Below are 24,504 nucleotides of genomic sequence, written 5' to 3'. Positions count from 1 at the left end.
TCCATTCATCACACACCAATGAAAATGCTCAACTGGAGCATTAGGTCTGCCATGCTTAGCATTGATTAGCCCATATGAGACCCATATTTGAGTTTTTAATGGCAGCTTAACTCGCCCCAATATAACTTAAAAAAAAAAAACTATATATAAACTATATATATATAGATATATTTATAGATATATATTTTCAGAGCCCCTGTTGCTCTGTCCCGTTTGATCTGACTTTTTAGGTTTGACTTTCCATGCCCAGACTTTTCTGCATCAGTAGCAGTCACTGCTCTCTTCTAAGCCCCGTTTGTCCTGCTATGATGTGGACATAATATTACAGGCACCCATTTTTCAACAGTTAATAAAAACACACACACCAGCACCCACTATTGTTTTATTTACCACAAAGTTTTAAACATTTCTAGAAAAAAGTCCATCCCTCCATCCGTCCGTCCATCCATCCAGCCAGTCATCCATTCATCCATACTCTTCTGCTTATCCGGGGTCAGGTTGTGGGGGTAGCAGCTTTGATAGGGAGGCCCAGTTGTCCCTCTTCCCAGCAACTTGGACCAGCTCCTCCAGGGGAATTCCAATGCGTTCCCAGGTCAGCCGAGGTCAGCCTGGGTCTCCTCCCGGTGGGACACACCGGGAACACCTCACGAGGGAGGTGTCCAGGAAGCATCCTAAATATGCCCGAGACTCCTCAGCAGGCTCCTCTCGATGTGGAGGGGCAGCAGCTCTACTCTGAGTCCTCCCCAGATGACTGAGCTCCTCACTCTATCTCTAAGGGAGAGCCTAGACACACTACTGAGAAAACTCATTTCGGCTGCTTGTAATAAAACTCAGATTGAATATTACTACCTTTCACCTTGTGCTGCTGTGTGACGTCTACATTTGGGTGTGGGGTTCCTTTGACTTGTGAATCATACAGACTGAAGTCTGGTGGCAGTGGCATTCAATTAGAAGCATGAATGAGCTTGCAAAAAGAATTAGCATTGAGCATCAAGAACCGCTGTGTGAAGAAAAACAGAGCTGCAGCAGCAGAAGCCGTGGTAACTCTGGAGGAGCTGCAGACATCAGCAGCTCACTTTTGAGGATCTGTTGAGAAGATGGCTATTAGTCATACACATCTCAAGTTTTGCCTATTGGTTAAGTTGTTTGAAGAAAGCAAACGTAGATCCAATTAGATGAGAGCAAATTTTTCCTGTTGTCACACTATTAATGATGGGGTCCATGCAACGCAATGCATACTTCACTCTGAAAGTTTATCACCATAAAAATATTGTGATGGCTGCATTATGCAGATTTTCTTTTCCTCCCGAAACTCCTCACCATGATTATTTTTGTGTCATATTCTTGAAGCTTATAGCCCTCTTGTATATCTGCATGTGACACAGTGTATTATATCCTCCTCCCCCATGTTTGTATAAGACAAACTAATTACGGATGGTCTGTTTATGGTCACCATGCAGCTTCCTCGATGTGAACAAGAGTCTGAGTCTCTCTTTTGTCATGAAGCAACAAAAAGAGAACTGAAATGCAAGACTCAACTCAGGAAAATGAAATCACACCAGAGTCTGCACACTGAGTTGGAAAGATTGGCAAAATATCCACAAATGCAGAGGCTGGTCAAAAACCAGAAGAGAAAAAAAAACATATCTTAGATGCAAGGCAGAATAAACGCTGGAACTTTTGACACAATTGAAGAAGAGGAACTAGCAAAAAAAGATGCAGAGGGAGAGGTTAAAAGAGGTAAGGCGAAAGACAACAAGACACTGGTGAACAGCGTCAGGGAGTGGTAAGGTTGATTAAATGGGAATCCCAGGAAGTGCAGTAGTCGGAAACGAGAACAGAAATTAATGCAACAAAATAAGCAGAGATGCACATGACATCTTTTCAATCGTCTTTACAGAGGTGGTAAAATGGACATCACTCAGAGGCCCCAGTTGGACAAGTGAGACTATCCATGTGCTCAGAGGTATATAAAATGTAAGCTTTTTTTTTTTTGCTTCTTAATTTGGACTTTATTGTTAATCACTGGGGAAGCATTTAGTCAGATAGCTGTAAAATACTTGCAAATAATCTATAGTTGAAGATTTATGGAAAATCTCAATTTAGCATTAAATGTTCAATGATGTGTTCTTAACCTAAACCTAGAGCCTTCATTAAGGCTTTGATCTCTTTTGTCACACCTTTCCACTTGGCTGTATTAACCCAGACACATTCACTACTTCAAGTAATTTTATGATTCACATAAATTCTGTGAGCTACATGCTGGAAATGATTCAGAGAAAAACGTTGTTTGGTTGAGATGTTGCTTATTGATCCACAGAGGTACTAATGAAGGCTGGTGCCCAAAGGTGATTAGCTCATTGCCTCACAGTACCCTCGGCTCTTTATCCTAAGGAGTTGGATGAATGACTCACAGTGCTCTCTATAGTCGTTTCCAGTTTTCACAATCAATTTTTAATCACACAGATATCCAAATTACGAACACCTGCTGCTAATTTTTTAGCAGCCAGCTGAACATTTTCCTGAATTTTAAGGAGAGAGGTTAGAGTTTATTGGAAGTGAAATGCTGTTGAAAAGTTTTAAATGGTCACTGTCTGTCATGCAGAATGAGTGAACAAAAGTGAAATAGGGATTCACAGGTTTTCCAAGTTGGGTGTGCCCCTTTCTCTTAGCTTTCTGTTAATCTTTCTGTTTGAATGTTAACCTATAATTAGATAAAAAATTATAAGACTGATAAGACTAAACTGTTTATGTGAAACTGGTACCTGGGATCATATGCATGTGCAGTGTGAATTTATTCAATTGTTCTCCATACAGTTTATATCAACATGGAATTCTTAAATGGGCCCATTCATCTGCTAAACTTATAAACAACACCAAATACCATATGCTAATGTTTAAATACCACGATAAAGGTGAAGCTATGGTCCTATAGTGTTTTATTTATTCATTTGTTAGCCTTAATTTCATTTGTGCTGGGTCCTATTTGCAGTCATAAACATTGTTGTACTGTATATAACTTAACTGCTAGTACCCACCAGAGGTGGGGCTAGCTAATTTTTTTGCAAGTCTCACTTAAGTCTTAGTTTTTTATTTTCAAGTCCCGATCGAGTCCCAAGCGGTCAGTCAATTCTCAAGTTAAGACACTAACATATTTTACAAAAATCCTTGTTTCTATCTCTTTTTGAACCCATAAGTTGGTACATATTTCCTTAGCTTTTGATCCAAGTTGTCCAAAATCTTTAAGAAATGTTCACAGAGACTCAGACTTCTTGGAAGATTAAGGCATCTTGGGTTCAATCCACAGATTTTAGAGCTTGTGTAATTTATTGTATCCTTTTTATCTTTCTATTTTTTTTCTATTCTATTCTGTTCTAAAATGTTGATTCTAGTCAGTACTACACTATTTTATTTTCTTATTTTGTTACTGTTATTCAAATCATTATTTTAGGAATAGACATTTAGCTACAACAGCGGTAGACAAAGCATATAATAAGTCAAAACAGACATGTCTGAGCAGTAAAGGCTATGCTTAGTTTGGCTTTGTGTCCAGTATCGCTGTAAGCCTGCATGTTACAATAGCGCAATTTTTATTTTGCAGCTTCTGTTTAAACCTATCACATTGCAGAAGCCTACTTACACTTGGCCTTTTCCCTCCACTTTAAACAAGGGGAGCTTTTTTTTTTTTGCTGGTAAATGGATTTGTTATGTAACACCCTTAGCAGAACCTCTGCAGCTTAACTGAAAGATGGCGAGGAAAAAGGAGCCAAGAAGCAACAAAAAGACAAGACAAATGTGCAGACACTAATGAGGTTGGCAGTTTGTCTTTTAATCAAGCTGAAATGATTAACAGAATGAAACTTTACCAGCTCTTTGAAGTCCTCACTGTAAACACAGTGTAGCGGTATGCCTGGGAGGTTTGTGCTGCACATTGGACTAAGATAAAAAGGCTTCTAATGCAGTATTCACAATCTAATAAAAATACCCCATATTTTCCAATAACCAACTTCCTATCAGTTTTTTAGCACTGTAACTGCAAAATCTATCCAATCACTTGTGTCCGCTTTAATTATAATCTATAGTATTATCATTTTACACCCTCATTCACAGCAGGCTGCTCTCTGCCCAATCAGCTTTTTCTCTAGTTTCCCCTCAGAAAAATGTATTAACTTAAACAGATTTGTAGAAAGATGAGATGGAGACTGGAGATCAAACAATATGCTGAAGAAGGATCCCAACAAATTTAATAAAGGCAATAAATGGAGTCTGTTGAAAGTACTAAACAATATATGACTCCTAGTATAAGACTTTTCATCAGTTTAAGAAGCTAAGGGCCTTGTCACACGATTTAGACAGTGTATGCCTGATGGCCCAGAATCTTATCTTGTTTTTCTTGTGTCCTCAGCTTGACGCTAACTACTCTTCTTGTCCGTTTTCCACATTTAGAACTGTATCCTTATTAGAATACATTTATTTATGGTTAAAAGCAGACATTCGAATAAAATGGACTTTGTTCCAGAAAAAAAAAGGATCCACATATCATTCTTCAGTCGGACTGGCTCCCATGAGATCCTATTATAAAACTCTCTAAATTAGGTATCCATATGGCTTTTATTCGGTAAATGTGTTGTGGTAAAATAAGAATATGCTTGCTTCTTGGTTCAGTGTACATCATCTCTGGGGAAAGTAATATCTGCAGAATCCACATAGAAGCGACAAACAAACATAAGGAGTTGGATATTTGAGTTCATTTTTATTCTGGGAAAGCAACCGTGAGTGACATACAGGTTGGAGTCTTGTTTTTCTCACATGAAGTTCAATTATCTCAACCAATCAAATTTATTTTAAATTTATTTTCTTTTATATTAGTTATTAAAATATCTATATAACTGCACTCATGTGAGCTGTAATTTAAATCTGTTTTGCTGATCACTAACCATGACAGATAAGAAGCAACACATGAAACTGGAAAAATAAATAATCTAGGCTCATCTTTAGCACACCTACTAGTACCCTCTGTAGGTTCCTGGGTACCCAGTAAATTACTGAATCATGTAAGTGTAAGAGGGGCCTTAGGTTCTAAGTGGACCACCAGAACTCTGGATGCTGAATTGGATATTTTTTTACCAACCCTAGGCAGACTTATACTGAAAATAATCACATTATCACTTATCACACATAGTAGGTAGGAGAAAATCATTTTAACTAAAAGCTGTTCGATAGCTGCACTTTGTGTTTATTTCTTTCATCAGGACAAATCGCCTTCATATTTTTGAACATCCTCTTCCAGACTGCATTTATATACTCCTCTGCTTACAGACAGTATTCAGCTTCTGCCTACAGAAATGTACCCATCTTTGAGCTACATTTCATAGAGGTCGGCCGTTGCCTTTTTCTAATCAGGTTCCTCTATTGCATCTGTGTAATTAAACCTACAAGTCCTCTTACAGTGTTTACAGCTTTTTATGACTCTGGACTCTGAACCTTGAATGGTTGTTGTACTGAGGATATGTTGTGATATACTCTCTGAGGTTCCATTGTTGGCAGACACACAATTTGTCATAAACATACCTGTTGCAATAGTAGGCATCTGTCTTCATCAAAGGTGTCAGCTGATGGAGAGATACATGGTCAAATAACCTGCTGCTCACCGAGGAGCACCTTTCTGACAGCTCGTTGTTGAAAGATAACACTCCAGGTGTGAGAAGGAACAATAGGCATTATTGTTGCATTATGGAGGCAGAGTACATCAGAAAATAACTCCACACAACCAAAATGAATTACCAGGAGCCTTTCTTGCTTTTTCATACTTTGAACACTAAGCCATTAAGACTTAAACAAGTTATTTGATTTTCAGATATTTTTGATCATCCAAAAACATCTCCTAAAATTTATTTTTTCCCCTCTCACCACAACAAATAAAGCAAAGCCCCTCTCATGATCACATCTGCCTTTGCATACAAGAGACCGGCAACATGTGTCAGATGTGTCTATATACTTTTCTTTGAAGTCTATTGTGAGCATCAGAATCTACTAATGTTTTGTGTACTATTCTACACACTGTATGATTAAATAATGTATCTTCCCCTGTTTTTTAAATAATCATATGTAGGGTCTCAAAAGCTTTAAAAAAACAGCCATCCATTCATCTTCTACCCATGCTTCAGGATCTATAGGGGTGCTGATGTCCACTTCCAGCAGTCTATAGGTGAAAGGCATGATACACTCTGGACAGGTTGCCAGTGCTTCATGGGGACAATTTAGAGATGCTAATCAACCAAACAGTCATTTTTTTGGACTGTGGGAGAAAGATAAAGTACCCAGAGACAACCCACATGCATTGGAGGAACATGCATGAGGGGTACCTCCATGCTTGGGAATTGAACCCAAGACTTCCTTGCTGCATGGCAGCATTGCTTCAAACTGAACCACCTAGCAGCCCAATCACTGGGCAATTTAAAATCTTGTAGTGTGAATCAGCCTTTAGACATCATTATAGCATATTTGTTTTAAAAATAATTTGTGAGAAACCTGAATATAATTATTCTCAGTTCTTTGTACACTTAGCAACCACCTAATTCACAGGCTACACCCAAGCTTTTTTTCACAAGACCTCTAACAGAGTTAAGCAATATCCCCACAGTTTGAAATATCAAAAAGGTATTAAGGTATTTCTTTATTTTTTTTCTGTTTTCCTTCATTGTTGTAAAATGTTGCCTTCCAACTAATAGGAGTTTTAACAATCAGTTTTGAGTTCATTTTTCTATATTTTTGTATGTTAACCAGATCTTCATACATGTTTTTGTTGACCAAGCACATTAAAAGGGATGTAATCTGTGAAATAAAAGCTGCTACAACACTGTTGTAGGAATGCTTGAAAAAAGATACTTATTTTCATTGGCATTAATATTTAGTGTAGTTTAAAATCTGTATTTAACCCTTTAAATCTGAAATACCTGAATCTTACAAAACAAAGCTTCTATATGTTTTGTAAGTTCTATAGAACATATTGGCACAGCCCAACACTGCTATATTGTGGACAAACCCATTTTCTACTGCTGAAATTATGCAGTTAACAGGGCTATCTCTGATTATTTTATCTACTGAAATTTATAATGGACCAAAATAGGCTAATTTATTATTATATGTAGGATTGAATATCTCTATTTGTTTGATCTGGAGCTAATTATGGTGGTCAACTCTTGTGCAATAAGCTGAATTTGGACCAAATTAGTTAATATATAATTTGCTATTAATTTAAGTAAAGTTACCTGTTATGGCAACTTTTTAAAACAGAATTGACTATCAACATTTTTTTTGCATATACCCATTAGTCACTTTCTTTAGTTATTGCTTCAAATAATTTGCAGCCTGACTTCTAAAAAGGTTTCAACACATTTTTGAAAGAAGAAATATATATATATATATATATATATATATATATATATATATATATTTCTTTTATTTCTGTTATTAATGTAACATTCACTGTAAAGAAATCGCTCATTTTAATTTTACAGTAGACTTTTTATATGTATGAGGAATTGCGTTTTTAATATTAAATATTTATAGAAATCTTTCTCCCACACAGATTGCATGCTTGACTTGCTATAAATGTTTGGTAAAACCATTTCTGCTGAAACTAAGGAGGGCCAGGTATATTGAAATTGTCAGCAAGATTATTTAATGCACAATCAACATTTTGCTGCCATTGATTTACTGCTCTGAACTAAAATAAAACCAGCTACCATTCAACACACACTCTCTATTACCCATTCCCCTGTGATGTCAGCGGTTGGCTGCTTTGGAAAAGTCAACACCTATTGATGTGAGCAAGCGGCTGTTTGTTTTTTTTATTTTATAATGAGTTTTTTTCCCAGTTAATGCCCCGCTATAATTCATTTACTGAAAAATCGATACACATCAGCAGCTTTCCGCTTTCCATATTATTTCTATTTACTTTCACAGAATCCATCTAAAGCGTCTTAATAGACATATCCATAATGAAACTCTTCCTCCCACAGTGATCTCAGCACAGCATTCTGACTCATGGTTGTCACAGAAATGAGTAAGATCACTCAAGAACAGGAAGAGAAAAGCATGCAGGCCTATGCTCGGCTTTCTGCTCAGATATTTCAAGCCTTTAACTTACAGTTTTTGTTTCCATGAGTTAAGTATTTGTGACACCCACCTGACTATCTAAGACTAGAAGTCATATCAAATGTCAGGGCTGGGTAAATTGTTTCACAGCACAATGCTGCCGGTGCCTTTGATTTGCATCAAGCTGTCCTTTTGGTCTCCTCACACAGTCAGCATCGTCTCTCAGCCAAAGTCGGCATCAGCAGCAGCTCGTTGGTTGTTGGTCTGATTTTAATGCACACCTTAAAGGAGACCTTGTGTAAAGCAGTGGGTTCAGAGCTTACATGACAGGCACTCCATATCTTATGCGTCACCCGATGGTGGGCATTTTTAAAGAGGTCATAAAATGTGGATCCGACTCCCTACCACAGAGGGATGAACAATCCGATTTTGCTGCAGCTCTTTCTGAGGCATCCAGGCGAGATGCTGGAGACCCAGGTGTGCAGTGTGCAGCCAAGCGGAGAGAAGCACTGCCCATGTGTCAGTTTCACTGGAATTTACTTTTTAAACTCTGCTGATTCAGGCTATACCTGTTTAGTTTTTCATTACACCTTTGGATGAAATTAGTCTATGGCCAATTTCTTATGTTTAGTGGGTAAAACTTTATTTGTTGTTGATGTGTTTGATAGATTGGTAGGCATTTATTTAAAGCCTGCCTTTGCAGCTCTCCCTCATATGGGGAATGGTCCCAGAGAGGTGGATGTTACTCAGGGGACTCCCAGTCTGACAGCTTGTTGGTCTTGCAACCTGAGCCCACAAACTCAGCTCTATATAGCATAAGATCAAAAAGACTGAGAAGAAAAATAAAGTTGCAAAGCATACCTAGCAAAGCAAGGAACACATTTTCTTAATTTTTATTTTTTTGATTAAAGTTACAGTTTTTCTTTTTAAACAAAAACTCAAAACCACAACAGTTTGATGTTTCACAGGTACTTCTTGCATACAAAGAAAATTAAACCATATTTAAGTTTTTTGCAGGTATATCCAACAGTAGAAATATGAAAAAAACAAAAACATTGCTGAATTACATAAAGGATCACTGAAATCCCAATGAGTAATAAGGTCTGAGACTAAAATGCGAGGATATCAGTGAAGAGGATAAACATTACTTTTGAAAGTGGTCACTTGGCTTTATTAAACATAGTAGTGCAGGAGCGTCTGTATAGATTATGGAAACAATACTTATCATTTTAGTTTGAACTTTTAGCCTGAGGAAAAAACATCAAAAAAATTTAGTGAGACTCTGAGGATGCATTAGTTGAGCATCAGCTTTAATCTGAGAAACTTGGACTTGCCAACTCGCCATCTTGAATCTCATTCTTGTAACATCCCCAAACTTGCTTTTTAAACTCAATATTATACATTTCTCAATGTATTCATATGCGCTGCATGTTTACTTGTTTTTGTGTAGCACTTTATTAAAACTAATTTCTTATACATTTAAAACACAACTTAGCAATAAAGCTTGTTCTGACTGTGCTTCTGCTTTTTGGCTTCCTTTATTATGACAGTTTTTACTTCATCTAATTATTGATTTTCTTTCTCACAACACCAGGTTGGGGTCATCAGTAGCTTTATATGTTACCTGTATTCATACATTTACATTAAGAAAAATATAGCATGGAAGAATCATTTCATACGTCATCATTGACGTCATCATTGACGTCATCATTGACGTCATCATTGTTGTGTAATCACATTTAAATAAATAAATGTAATTACACAACAATAAATACATTTAAATGCCCTTCCCTGTAAGGGTGGCAAAAATGCTATTTCATCAAATAATTTTCTGAGTGTCAGATATTGTTCCATTGGTCAAACGGAAAATTCTGCCGATACAAATTCACCCCAACTTCCATTCAAAAAAATAAGAATTTCTTAACAAAAATCATTCAGCTCCAAGTTAAACATACTTTAGTTAAAACCACTGACTATAGTAGTGAAACTCAACCAAGCTATTTTGTACACAAAGAAGAAAAAAACTAAAATTGGCTGAAAACCGTAATCAATAAAACAAGGTGATGGTATCACATTTCATCATGGATTGTTTGTTTACAGTTTAACTTGAAGAATTTGGAATGTGAACAAATTAGCTTTGACTTAATTTAATTGCAATGTATTGAAACTATTTCAAAATTCCAATCCAATAGGTAAATAAAACACAATTTGAAAAATGTTTTATTAAAAGATTTGCTTAATCATAAACTGATAACCAATAGGTAATTGATTCCTAACCTTATTTGAGGGGACTCCTCATAAACAACTGGTCATATTTTGGTAACCAAATGTGATGAACAGGCTCTTGATGATGGCGTCTGTACCCATGTGATCCTTGTTAGGTATTAAACAGAAACAGACAGCATTCCAGTGAGTTTGTTTTGTTTGTTTTTTTCTCCTCAAACACAGTGGTGGGCAGGATTGTTGGAGAGGGGGTTTGCAGCAATTGGAGAGGTGATGCAGAGCCAACTGTGTCCTCCTTCCCCAATGATCATGTAAATATAATTATAAACATTGGTGCCCAATGTCAAAAATTGATATGAGGGTTTTTGACCCAACACTATTTTATACTTTCACTGCTATGTGGTGCTGTCTATGGAGTCCTTTTGATCAAGCATCTGTTCATACTCTGTTTATATTAATCATACATTTAAAATCAGTTATTTGTGTTAGATGTTTGTGTCTATAGCAGTAAAGTGCTATTTTTTTTTAACATGACTCAAATACTGATTTTCTAAATTCTATTTATAGTTATTTTTATCCACTAATTCGTAAACCAACAATGATAACTAATTCGTCTGAGACTCTAATTAATAATATTGACTAATTATTTTCCTAATCCAAATAATTCGTTTTTTTTACTTACTTATATTTCAGATCATCTTCCGGTGTTTCTGTAGCCCTATTTACCATTATGCAGAACGTCAGTTAAATATAGTGTGCCTTTTATTTCCAACACAGTACCACCAGCTCTTCAATCCACAACTATAATTCATTCTTTAAAAAAAAAAGGTGAAAGTTTAAGCAAAAGATGCTAATCACCAATGATACATAGAGCATATTTAATGTATTAAATATACCGACTTGTCTTTTTTGCTGCTTTAAAATATGTCTTATAAGACGTTAGGGTCTTCTTAACGTTTCCTGAATAGTATATTATTGTTGTTAATATTTGTTGCATGTGCATAATAAATCTACATCTAAAATCTATATCTAGTACAATATAATATAAATGGGCAGTGTGTGATTGTTACTGTCTGCTTTAAAGGAGTATAAATTGAGGCTTAACATAGTTTAAATGGAAGAAAATGTGTATATAAGACTCACGGAGCTTCGTTTGTAAAATATGACCATTAGAGTACTGTATAGTAATATCCTTTCCTTCTATCAACATCTAATTCATGTTTGTTTAAAGATGAAAAAAGATGATAAACAACTGTTGGAGACAATGATATTAATCCCAAACTGTTTAAAAGCTGCCTAAAACCAACATTAAGGCTAGTGCCTTAGAACCTGTTAAATGTGATCAAATTAATGTAAAGGTTAAATGCATATAATTTGTTTTGTTGATAATATGCCAAACAGCACATACGTGTATTGCAGGCAACACAGTAAGTTGACCCATCCCTGCATTTATTGTAAAGTTCGACTGGATACGGTTAGAAAATATTGTTAATAAAATAGAAAAGGAGCAGAAAAGCTGTATGTGGCATGTTTTTCTGCAGGTGACAGATTGCATCTGAAGGGAGTTTAATCAATATTACAGCAGTCTAACTTTTAAGATAGATGTTATTATTTTGTTGGTTCAGTCCTGCTTTTGTGCCTTTTAGCTATACCAACACACTGATACCTACATCTGTGAACCACCTGCTGTTGCCTGCAGCTGAGCTTTAAGTCAAAGGCTTAGATCTGTGCTCCATAAAATTCTTTGATTGTGCATTGGGTTCTTAGCAGCACAAACACAGCTCTGCTCAGCCATACCTGTCAGTCTGCTTATATAGGAATGCTGTTGTAAGGAGGAGAAACTTTGGACACTGTGGGACTAATTAAAATTGGAAGTGTGAATAATGGTGAACAGTTTGATAACTTGACTATAAATATTACAATGTGGGGAATCTATACCAACAACTAGTGCTATCGTTTTCACTCAAGACTCCCTAAAGAGATGGAAAATAAGTTTTGCAAACTCTGCCACTGTAAATTAACTTCTGTGGGAATTTCTTGCGGATGTTGAACAGAATGACACCTCTCATCTGCTCTCAAACTGAACAATCTAATAAGTACTTTAACTCTATGGTATTTTGTAAACCTTGCCAACGACTTTATGTTTAAAATATAAAAAAAAAATAAATAAATAAAAAAAGCGTGTGATATATTAATTAAGCTTATGTTATTTCAGATATTTAGATTTTTGTTTATATATATACTGTAGTATATATTACAGCCAGGGCAGTCAGCTATGCTTTCAGTAAAATTTTAAAGAAAAATAAAAGATATACAGATGTTCTCAATCACAATTCAAAGATGTAATTGTTCAAATGAAGCATGGACAGATCGATTACATACAGTGTAATGAGTTGTCTTTACCTGCTGACATTAATTTTTTTTTATCCACGATGTTTATCCATTAGAGTATAAAATGGCATTGCTAAATACTTATTTTATTTTCGGTCTTTTGGTATGAGAAGGCGGCAGGCCTTACCAGTTGTTTTATCTGCAGCCTTAGAACAGCTGTCTGAGAGAAATCACCATGCAATGCGTCTTATTGGCTCCTCAGAGATTTACACAAGCTTTGCTCTGTTGCTGGACAGAGAAAAAATAAACAAAATTAAGTTTTCGTGGCAGATGCTTGGCTGTCTCATATCATCTCATGAGGGACTTAACACATTTAAGACCCTTCGGGATTCAACAAACAAAGCCTCCACTCAACACAGACGCATCCCTCAGCTGCTGGATAGGCCGTGTGTTTTGTTTTTATATTTTGTGTATTTTTGTGACGGATCCCTGTTGGGCTCTTCCTCTTTCCCCGAGGCTGGCTGTGCACCGCAGATTGCTTCCGGCAGCCTCTCTGGATACTACGGCCCTGCAGACTGTTAGGGGTGCCTGTTCCGCTCCTATCCATCCTGCTTTCTTCTCTACCCCTGCACTGTCAGGCTACCCTGACCAGCTGGTGGAGCTGGGTAGCTGCAGGCTCCTTGGACTCGGATCAAGTGGTGCTGTCTGGCTTTCTGTGCTGCTTGTGTCTCAGTAGAGAGGAGCTTTGTGAAGCTCCAGAGAGAAGGGTGTTTTTCAAAGCAGTATGAATTTAGAAACTAAAAGAAAAACTGAATTCTTGAGGGAACATGATGATACCTGAACTTTAAAAGAAAATCTAAACTTCAGCAGTAGATAACAGAGATGGAAGTAGCCTCTGGTTATAGGGAGGGAGAAATGGCATGAAATCTGAGCTGACCTCACAGCTCTGTGCACAGACTAATATGTCCAAGCTCATCAGGAGCAGGTGCTTTCACAAAGAAGTGTGAGAAACTAATCAGACTTGCTGACCTTTTCCAGCACCATCATGCTGTGTGTAGATAATCTCTGTTCAGACTGTCAGTAAACACAGGTCAGATGAGGTAACTGAAAGTCCAAAACCCTCACTTTTGTTTGGGTCAGTATACCCCATAATTTGCTAGTGTTGAACCCTAACCCTTTTTTGTCAATGAAATATCTCAATTTACCTAATTAATACAGTAGTTTGGTTAAAAATGCTAATTGTCCCGATTTTATGGAATGTTTACAAAAATATTTTTTATGTACTGTATTTGAATATCATCTGCTAAAGGAAAAAAATGACTTATGAAGCAACTTGAATTGTATAATGACAGAAATAAAATACTAAAACAAGGAAAAAATTTTATTTGGCACCTTTTATTTAGATTTGTATCTAAATATAGATAAATTATTAATTTTCAATTTATTTTGAATATGGCTGCAACTAAAAACAGTTGTCATTTTTTGAAGTACAATTCATACCCATTTACCATACATTTCTAAATATAATCCAACCCAGTCAATCAGGTTTCCAAAGTCAGTCTCAGATTCAATTACAGACAATCCTAATCAATCAATTTATAAACTGTAGACAAATAAAGTTGTCCAGTTAGTTGAAAGCTTATAAAATAATCCCAGTTGTCTGGATCTAGTCAGACTAATAAAAATCGTTCATCTTGGGCGACCATGTGTTATTTTAATCTGCATTATTTGTTTAATACTTTTTTTCTTTACAACATGAAATCTGAGTCATACCACTTAGTTCCGCTATTTAAGGAAAGCCTAAATAGTCTGATTTGGGTTAAAGGAGGGACATTGATGGTGATAGTGTGTCTAAAATGCACCCAGGTCAAAGCTCATCTCTTTTAAGATCAACTCTTTATTTAATTTAGTTCATCTGCTTTTCTGTGGTATGTTGGTTTCAACGGAGCAAGCTTGCAATGGTTTATTCAGTAAGAAATATTTTGCTTCTTTGAAGGATTTGCTTTAGCTATTAGTTTTACAGGGAAAAGAGTACAATTTCAAATTTATTGTAAAAGATTTCTGCAGAAGTTTTAACTGCACAAACAAGACACTGAAACAGGGTTTTAAAAATTTAAAACATAATTCATACGTTTTAGTAATGTTTGGACCGTTTGTAGATCTGGTGTTTTTATTTCTCATTGTTTTCTATTTAAACAGCCTCACTAAATCTGGATTTTATGATCCTTCTTTGTGACTTATTTTCTCCTCATTTTCTCCTCATTGCAAACATGCTGTGATTTGAATTGCATTCAGCTCATTTTTTACCTCCATTCACTCTGCTCTTATTTAAGAGCTGTGTTTCTCTCTTCTTCCATAATTTGCCCCAGCCTGCCTTTCGAGGGTCTCATTAAATTTTCACTGAAGTGTGGGACAAAAACACTTTTCCCTGAGCCTTGTTTTAGTTATATTCCCCATAGTTTTGACATGATAAACATATATCATATACTCTAGTTATAATATTTGCACAATACTTTGGCTTATGTTTTTCTCTTTAAAGTTGTATAAAATAGCTAGACTGTAATGGATGGAAGTTTTTATATGTTTGACAATAAAAATCAGTTAGTCTATGCTGGGTTTAGATATAATAAATTTAATGGATCATTTCAGTGACAAAAACTACTATAAAAACATTCTGTTAAATATAAGCTTTTAAAAGTTATACAATTATTGGAATGGCAGATGATTTAATAAGAAGAACCAAAGTAAACATTTCCTTTTTTTGAACAGTTGATGATCAAAAAAATGAAAGAAGGTCCAAAGCTAACCTGCATCATTGTCCTTTATAGAGATGTTGCAATTATTAAATGTAAAAAGAAATTCCTTCCAAATTTCCCCATATCTAAATGTTGATGTATGAAGGTACACAGGATATAACCTTTTATATTTACTTAAACTTTTTATAAATTTTTTACATATGTTTTTTTTTTTAGGTTTCAGACATATTTATACCCCTTAAACTTTTTCACATTTAGTTATATAACAAACACACATAAATACAATTTATTGAAATTTTATGTAAAAGTTGAACACAAATAAGTGTTTAGTTCTGAAGTAGAAATAAAATTATACTTTTTTTTTTTTAAAACAAATTAAAAACCTGAAAAAAGCATTGTGTAGGATTCTTTAGCCCCTGAGTCAATAGTGTGCAGAACCATCTTTTTGTGCAGTTACAGTAGAAAGCATTTTAGGGTATCTCTCTATCAGCTTTGCACATCTAGTAACATAATTTTTGGCTCATTCTTTGCAAAAAGGCACAAGCTCAGTCAGATTAGATGGAAAGTATTTGGGAAACGTTTTCAGATGTTGCCACAGATTCTTGACTGGATTTAGGTTGAATTGGCCATTCTAAGCATTCCATTGTAGCCCCATCCATCTTGCCATCAACTCTGACCACCTCCACTTTCTGAAAAGAGGCACCACCCGAGCATGTTGCTGCCACTATATTTGTCAGTGGGGATGGTGTGTTCAGGGTGACGTGCAGTGTTGCTTCTCCGCTACATAGCAAAAAGCATATGTCTAATTTCCTGGATTTATAAAATTTTGTGGTAAAAGGCCTAAGTATTTTGATGATGGAGGGTTTGTGGGTTTATTTCATATATGTGGAGAGCTTTCTGTTTCATGCTGAGCAAGCTTGAATTCACTCCATCTGTTGTCCACAGGACTGATGAGAGTACTGTCCCCTGTCGTGCTCCTGTGCTGCTGACCCTATAGTCCCACAAACTGTGTTCTGTTTGTCAGGTAGTCTTTGATAGTCTTTGAGGCGATTGTTGAGGCCTCCACCTGAGTCAGCTGGAGTTTCTGTCAAAGCATTATAGGCTGAATTGTGTTAAATGCACCGGAGAAATCAAAGTAGGATCCTCACACAAACTGCAGGGGGTTCTGATAGCTGCTTGTTTTCTCATTCAGCTGGACCAACAGAAGTCTCGCTTGGGCCTTTGTGATGTGGTATGTCAGGGCAACAGGTCACTGAGGATTGTGGGCTGAATTTTCTTTGGTTCCAGAACAATAAAGAAGGTCTTCCGCACCACTGGACCCTTACTAAGCTGCACAATTAAGAACTAAATTATTAAAGTCTGATGCTTCGATTACATTTTAAACAATATATATGCATTCAAGTTTCAACAATAATTTTAAGATTTACTAATTTAAAGGAACACACTTCAGCCACAGATCTGATATGAGTGCTTTAACTTTGAGCTAAATATCTTTGTCAAAGTCCTGCAGCTGCTTCTTTGAACATGTATTTCACATAGCAGAGGGTTATAAGTTGCACTCTGACATCTTTCATTAAGCTTTCTCACTTTAAAGACTGTTGGTTTATTATCTCCACAATGATCAAGCTCTTCTGTTTAATTTGAGACTGAAAGTTTCTCTTTTGAAATATATTTAAAAAGTCCAACTAGTTATGTTATGCACATAGAGGGTGAGCCGACTGTCTAAACTGTGAAGTTTAGACAGCTGCTTGACAGCATTTAGTAATAAACATAGATCTCTTTTATTGTAAAATGTTCCAATTTATGAAACATGCTTTTATAATGAGGGCTCTTTACATTAAGCTAATTACCTTTTACATAATTTAATGTGGAACAAGACGTTAAAATGAAGAAAATCTGACAGCACAGCATTACACAAAATGAGCAGACACACTCTTCGGCTTCAGGTCGAGGATTCTCCTCTCAGGATTTAATGTTGATCCTCCCTGCTGAGTGTAAATTTTCCACTGCTACCTCACAAATAACCCAATGGGTTGCAATAATTAAACCAGCAGGAGAGAGGGAGCAGTGATCAGTGAAACCACTTCCACTAAAGATGAGAGTTGCCTTTCCTACGTGGCAACAGAAGCATCCTATCTCTCTCTTACTGGTAGCTGTGAAGTGTTTAAGACATACATCGAAATTAGTTGGTGATGTTGAAATTACTTGGCATTCTTACCTTACTTAAGGTAGGCATTTTTTTTCTTAAACGATTAAAGTAAGAATTTAAGATGAACAATGAATAAATGAGTTATCAGTAAAATTCTCCCATGCGCTGTAAAAAGAGTGTTGCAAAGTATGTGCCATACAGTACATTTAATGAGAATGTGGCTGCACATTAAAAAAAAAACATTCATGTTAAAGGTTTCTGTCACATTTTGTATCTCAGCAAAATCTGCCCCACTATATGTCAACTGCACTGGCACTAAGGATGTTCCAATGAAAGCAAATACTTATTGCGATAATGTTCAAATTATGGAGTTGTTTTCAAATTTGCCAGTGTCTTTTTATCTTCTAAAATACAAAACCAAGATTTTTAAGAAAAAGGGATCTTTTTTTTCACATTAATTCAACACTTGCAGCCCGTTATGCAGTGATGTTGCTAAACCAAATACAGTTTGAACATATTTTAAATATCTTTCTTTATGATTTTGTCTAACCGACATTCTAAAAAAGACAAAAAATTGTAAAAATTTTTAGCTTTAAAGGTTTGCAAAGATGCCCAAGTGTCGTTTGGTCTTATAAAAGACAAATTGCTACTGTTGGAAATCAACCCAGCTTGAATCTTCTCCATACTTAACCTGAGACCTGTCAGGTATTTCCCTTTGTTTTTGTAATGCTGATTAAATATTTATCTAGTAAAGATCTGAAGACACAAAAAAGGGCCTAATTTATACTAAGATTAAATCACATACATTTAGTTTGACTGTTCTATTAATTTAGAATTATTACCTGAACCTCAATCTGAATAAATAACATTTTTTTGGATTAAACTGGACTGGTTTGGCCTCAATAAGCCTGTAAAACTGATTTTAATTAATGTAGTTGTGCTATTTAAATTGAACTAAAGTGAATCTGAATTTGGCCCATTTTATAGAATGCTATTTAGAATCCCTCAATGAAATTCGATTTAGTTCCAAATCAGAATCGACCTTTTATCTTAATATCACTTGCATGAATTGTGCCATAAAAAATAACCGTGGTTATCCACTGAGTCCTCAGGTTCCTTTTACCATTAGTCTAGAAGTTCCCAGGGTGACTCACAGGAACCCCCCATGTTCCAATTAAACCTTATCTAAAGAATAGTTAGGCATCAAAAAATGCCCACTACAGCGAGGAAAAAAAGAAAAGAAAAAAACGCTTTACCATCGTAAGGTGTTGTGATGATGAGAATGGTGCTGATTCAGGCTTGAAATGAGCAACAGTGTGGTTTGTCAAAGTCATCCAGATCCTATGGGGAGGTGGTGACTGAGCTGTACTTCTTAATCCAGCCTCCCGTTAACCATCTTGATGGTGACTTCCTGTCCCTTTGCCAAGCTTCGTGACTTTGGGGTGAGTGGGAGACTCATGCAGAGCTGTGGGTGAAAAAGCTGAAAGAGCTTTAAACCCAGCATGTTACCCAACATTCAGCGTGGCTATTTCCACCTTCCTCTACTCTTTACCCCTGTGGTTCTGCATCCAGCTGTTAAATCACAGATGAACAACGGCTGATCAGAGTTGACAGGCTGTCTTTGTGCGTGCCTGTCTGACTGCCTTTGGTCATGCCAAATGTACAGACTTCCGCATACTAATGTTGAGGTCAAGGGACATTAAAGCACAAAACATGTGACTTCCAGAGGGGATAGGCAAGATGTGCATATATTCTAAAAGCAAACAGATACTAACTAATTTATCTATTGTCAAAATTCAGAATAACAGGTGAAATACTGTATTATGACACCACTCGTTAAGAAACATGCCAAAGCTACAGCTGCATGTTAATGAATATAATCTTGTTATTCCCAGTGTCCACATATGTAAAATATTTGTCGACATAATTCATATATTTCAGATATGGTTGAATAATGGGCTCTATATGCATGACTCCATTACATCTTGAACTTAAGGCAGCTTCTTCATTTCCTGTCTTTCTGTACTGAATGAACTAATTAATCCAGGTGTGCCTGATTTTGGTAACCATGACGACAATGGTCATACATAACTGGATTGATAAGTTCATCCAGTAATGAAAGACATGAAATAAAGAAGCTGCTTTAAGTTCAGAAAGTAGTGGAGTTGTACATAGAGAGCTTTGGCTTTGGGAAAGCCATTTCTGAGAGTTAATTGTAAACTGATTTTCCGTCCTACTACCATTTTTTGCTTTAGGTTAATATTTCTGTTATAGCAGATAAAAGCAATTTTCCCTATAAGCCCCGCGTATGTGCAATAGTGCACTGCTCATGCGTTCTCAGCACACAAAAAAATCTATGCAGCTCATAAAATAAAATCCAACAAACTATATATTAATTAGACCAGTAATATTGTTTCTGTATCATTTTTGGACTTAAGACCAATAATGAAAGCAGTGAGAAACAACTGGATCCAATGTACACGGACCAAACTGCAAACCCCCAAATTCGTTATAAATTTCTCGAAAAACTGAGAACCTTTTTTCGGCTTGCCAAACCACATTAAATATAATAATTAATATAAAAATGATGAGGGAATAAATCATCTTGATATTCTTTCATTTGTGCTATTATAGCATCTCAGCCTGCTGGATGTGCCAGCCGACTTTACTGAATAAATCCAATCTAGATGTTCTAGCTCACGATCTAGCTACTTTTCAAGCCAGTTTCAAGTATGACAATCAAATCCGTTTCATAGCAATAATACATTTAAGAGTTGTATTTGGATAAATATGTTTAATAAAACCTCAGTGTCCATTAAAAAGTTTAACAAATGACTTTATTCAGTGCCTCAAAGATTACTACATGCACAAATAAATAATCCAACAGGAAGAAGAATGTGTTGTGGCCCCAATGATTTACCAGTCTAGTCTTCCTGAACAATCAAACTCACTGGTTTCTAACAGCCCTGCTATCCAACATACACACAGTTTAACACACACCTGTTTACACAGCCGCACAATGATCCATGTGACTTTTTTCTTTTCTCCAAATTCAAGTACATGATGAAGAAAAAGTGTAAATAGGCGTCCATCAGGGGATTCTCTGATTTCTTTTTATTTTATTTTTTTATGTGTGTTGGCTTCAGCACTTAGATGTGAGGAGCAAAAGCAGTTGTGGATATTTATGCTACATTTTCCACTAAATACTAATTGGTGCACACTGAGAAAATTTAATTATAATTCCATTTTTAAATACCCTTTAGAGTCTGAAGGCATGCATTTTTCCCTCTATGTTCATCCTTAGTGCGGCGCAGCACTGACTACATTTTTTTCCACAAACAACTTCTGAGTGGTTCATCATGATTTCACTGACTGGTACTGAAGAAATAACTCCCAAATCACATTTTTTGTCCAACTATAGAAACCAGTGAGGGCCTAGAACTTTGAGGGATGAGCCTAAAGGCTTCACTCTTAGAGCCTATTGCTGGAGGGTTAAAGGCAGAGCAGAATGGAGACTATATATACTGTACACCTCAATCCAGACCACAAACTAAGAATCACAGAATGAGTCTGCCTTCAACATGTGTATATATGCACATTGAGGCTCCCTGTACAGCCATATAACAGAGGAGAAATCTCTGTTTAGGTATCGCTGCTGCTGTGAATGATCAAGACAGAGGTTACAAATGATAAGAATAATATAAGAACAGAATGAAACTGATAAAAAAAAAAAACAGTAGCTGGATCATGCATAATGATGCAACAAGCCCTGTTTGCTTAAAACGCAGCTGCAGATGGAAAGGAACTCTGACTACTTAAGGTTTGATGAAACTCAGCTCCAAATAATTATTTAGAAGTCACTCTGTAGTGTTTGAAGCTCCAAGTCATCTCAGGCAACAGGTCATATTGTTTTTTATGTCATTTTAAAGTTGTTCACTCTAAAAGTCTTTTCTCTTTCTTTTCCCCTCTGCCTGCATCTTCTCCACATAAGAATCATATCTGCCAAATTGTTACAGATTGCCTTTAGGATGTGCATAATACTATCAGAAAAGTGATGAATGCATTTAATTTCTGCTTAATTGGATCCCTCTGCACTTATCACATGAACATATTTGCATCCTTTCCTCTTTTAACTGGGCGGAAACATGAAATTTTTGAGACAAGCTCCAACTGGACAGCAGCAGGTGTTATTTTACAGCACAGTCCTGCACGCATCGGTACATCTGGTCCTTATTCATACCTGGCAGTCAATATTCTATTTAAATGCCTCACTAATGAGAAATCCTCAAAAAGCCAGGCTGATCAGAAAGTCTTTATAGCTTATCCTACGCCTAAAATAAAACTCCATCAGACTTTTGTGTCTATTATGCTGATTTATTCCACAGATGGTGCACTGTAAGAGAATTATGTTATAGATTTTTGTGTGCACAATAATTACTTATGGTATGGCCATAAATGAGTAAATCATGAGAACAAGTCTGTGCACCAATAATTTTTTTCGAGAGAACGAACAAGTATTTAGTGCACGTAATATATATATTTATATGTTTTCCCCATGTCAGTTTCAAAGCTCCATGGTAGTGTTATACAAGAAGCATTTTTAAAAAGAAAGGTATAATGTTTTTCCATAACCACTCATTTTTTGTTCAAATTTTTATTAGTGTCACCAAAATTAATGGCACAGTGTACACTAATAGAAGGTCAAATCAACATTAGCTTTTGCTACTGTTAGATAATAGCTGCATATAATATGGATCTAAGTTCCTGAATTACAGTGGTGTCAAAAGTACACACATTTGTTACTTAAGTAGAAGTATAGATACTGCAGTTTAAAAACACTCTGGTAAAAGTTGAAGTATCAACTTGACCGTTTTACTCAAATAAAAGTGAAAAGGTATGTGCTCCAAAAACTTCTTAATGTATAAAAGTATAAAGTAACCTTTAAAAAAAACTGCAAGATGCCACTATATGAATTGAAAACTCAGTTCATCACTATTTCAAAAGATTATTTGAGATAGGGCCAAGTATGTGGGAGGTCTTGTTGGTCTCCATCTCCCAATATGCTCTTGCCTGTGTCCGACCTTTCAGACATTTCAACATCTTTTTCTGAATCCAACATTGCATGTTGCACAGCATGGCATAGACAATTCATGTTTGGAGTTTGAAGAACATCTGCTTGCTTCTGATGATTTCTATTAGCTAACCAATCAGTATTTGACATATCCAATTACACTAGTTTTCACTACATGGGGATGGCGGCAATAATCTGCATTGGATTGAGCACATGACGTGAAATAAATATTTATAAACATTAAACCGAAGCCAAGAGTAACAAGCAACTTTTGTTTTAAAAATGTAAGGAGTAGAAAGTACAGATGCTTGTTTGAAAATGTAATAAGTAGAAGTCGGAAGTAGGAAGAAAAATAAGTAATGGAGTAAAGTATAGATACCTAAAAACTGTACTTATGTACAGTACAGTACAAGTACTTCGTAAAATATGAGTTTATTTAAGATTTTACTGCAAAGTGCTGCAAGTGAATCACTGCTAAACAGCCAAAAATTATAAGTTTCCAATATCGGTCCACACGAGTCAGTCTCCTGCAGGTTTCAGATGTTTGAGTGCTTATGCACACCTGATTGCTATTAATGGCTGATTAAAAAACTGCAATCATCTGAACCACATGTGTTAAAGCAGGGAAACACCTAAAACCTGCAGGATGCCAACCCTCAATGATTAACTGCTTCAACTCATTATATACAATACAATAAGCTAAAATTGAGGAAATTTAGAGTTTGTTCAGACAAAAAGATTTCTTACTAAAAGAAATTGTGTATGTTTTACTACTTATAAACAATAAAAAATCAAAAAGCATTATGTGCTGTTTTTTTTTGGGAAATTGATTTGTTAATCCCATCGTAGCAGAGTGAGCTGTTGATCTTTGGTGTTTTAATCTGTGGGTTTGTTTCATCTGAACCATTAAAATGAAAGTTTTTTTTTGGGTTGAGTTTAGGTTTGGAAATATTTAGCTCATCTGGAGCACTTGTTTGCATATGCTTAACTCAAGAGAGGGTTTTTCACATCTGACTTATCCTCTGTGAACACCATGTGCCCAACAGTTGCCTCGATAAGTACCGGATGCTTCCTGCAATTTCCTTCTTGAACTCTAATAGAAGTGGGTGATGTTGATGTGTTGATGCTGTGAGTCTGAATCATGGCCTTGTATAATCGCTTGGAAAAACATCACATTAACAGGTGGGCATGTTCTTGTGAAGCAGAACGACAAATTATACATAACATCCAGGGTGAAAAGCAGGAGAGCAAATCGAGTAATTATAGCACACCTTCACTAGAATTTTGTAGTTTTCCCAGAACATTTAAAAACAATTTATCTGTGAATTTTGAAGTGACATTAGTTTCTGGAATGACTGCAAACTTTAGCTTTAAGATTTGAAACAAGAAGAAAAGAGGAAATTGATTTAAATTGTGAAGCTTATATAATATATATGTTTTTTTTAGATACATGGATTACTAAAAAATTCTAGTCGATTCTGCAGGTGATTGCAGAAAATTAATAATGAAAATATGGATTTTGTCTGCCTTTCCTTTATGGGAAACATCTTTGAACTCTTTCATATGATTTTTGAAATCTGGGTGCATCCCATCATTCTCAGAAATGTGTAGCCCACATATGGGCTGGATTGTTGGTGGTGTATGGAATGGTTAGAAGAGGGAAAACATTGTGTAAATAGGCAGAGAGGCATCATGTGGTGAAGAATATCTGATACGTGATGTGGAGAGACACACAGCTTTTTAATGTGATGGTGCCCAACAGTGAGCATGACACTATGTTGATCAAGATTCATTTGCTTTTAGGAAACCAAAACTGGGGTAGGGAGAGAAAGCTAAGGACTGCATCTCAACAAAATCTCATCTGACAGAGCCAA

This window comes from Cyprinodon variegatus, unplaced genomic scaffold, assembly GCF_000732505.1.
Source record: "Cyprinodon variegatus isolate N-32 unplaced genomic scaffold, C_variegatus-1.0 Scaffold109, whole genome shotgun sequence".
Taxonomy (NCBI): domain Eukaryota; kingdom Metazoa; phylum Chordata; class Actinopteri; order Cyprinodontiformes; family Cyprinodontidae; genus Cyprinodon; species Cyprinodon variegatus.
Note: the sequence above shows the minus strand (reverse complement) of the source record.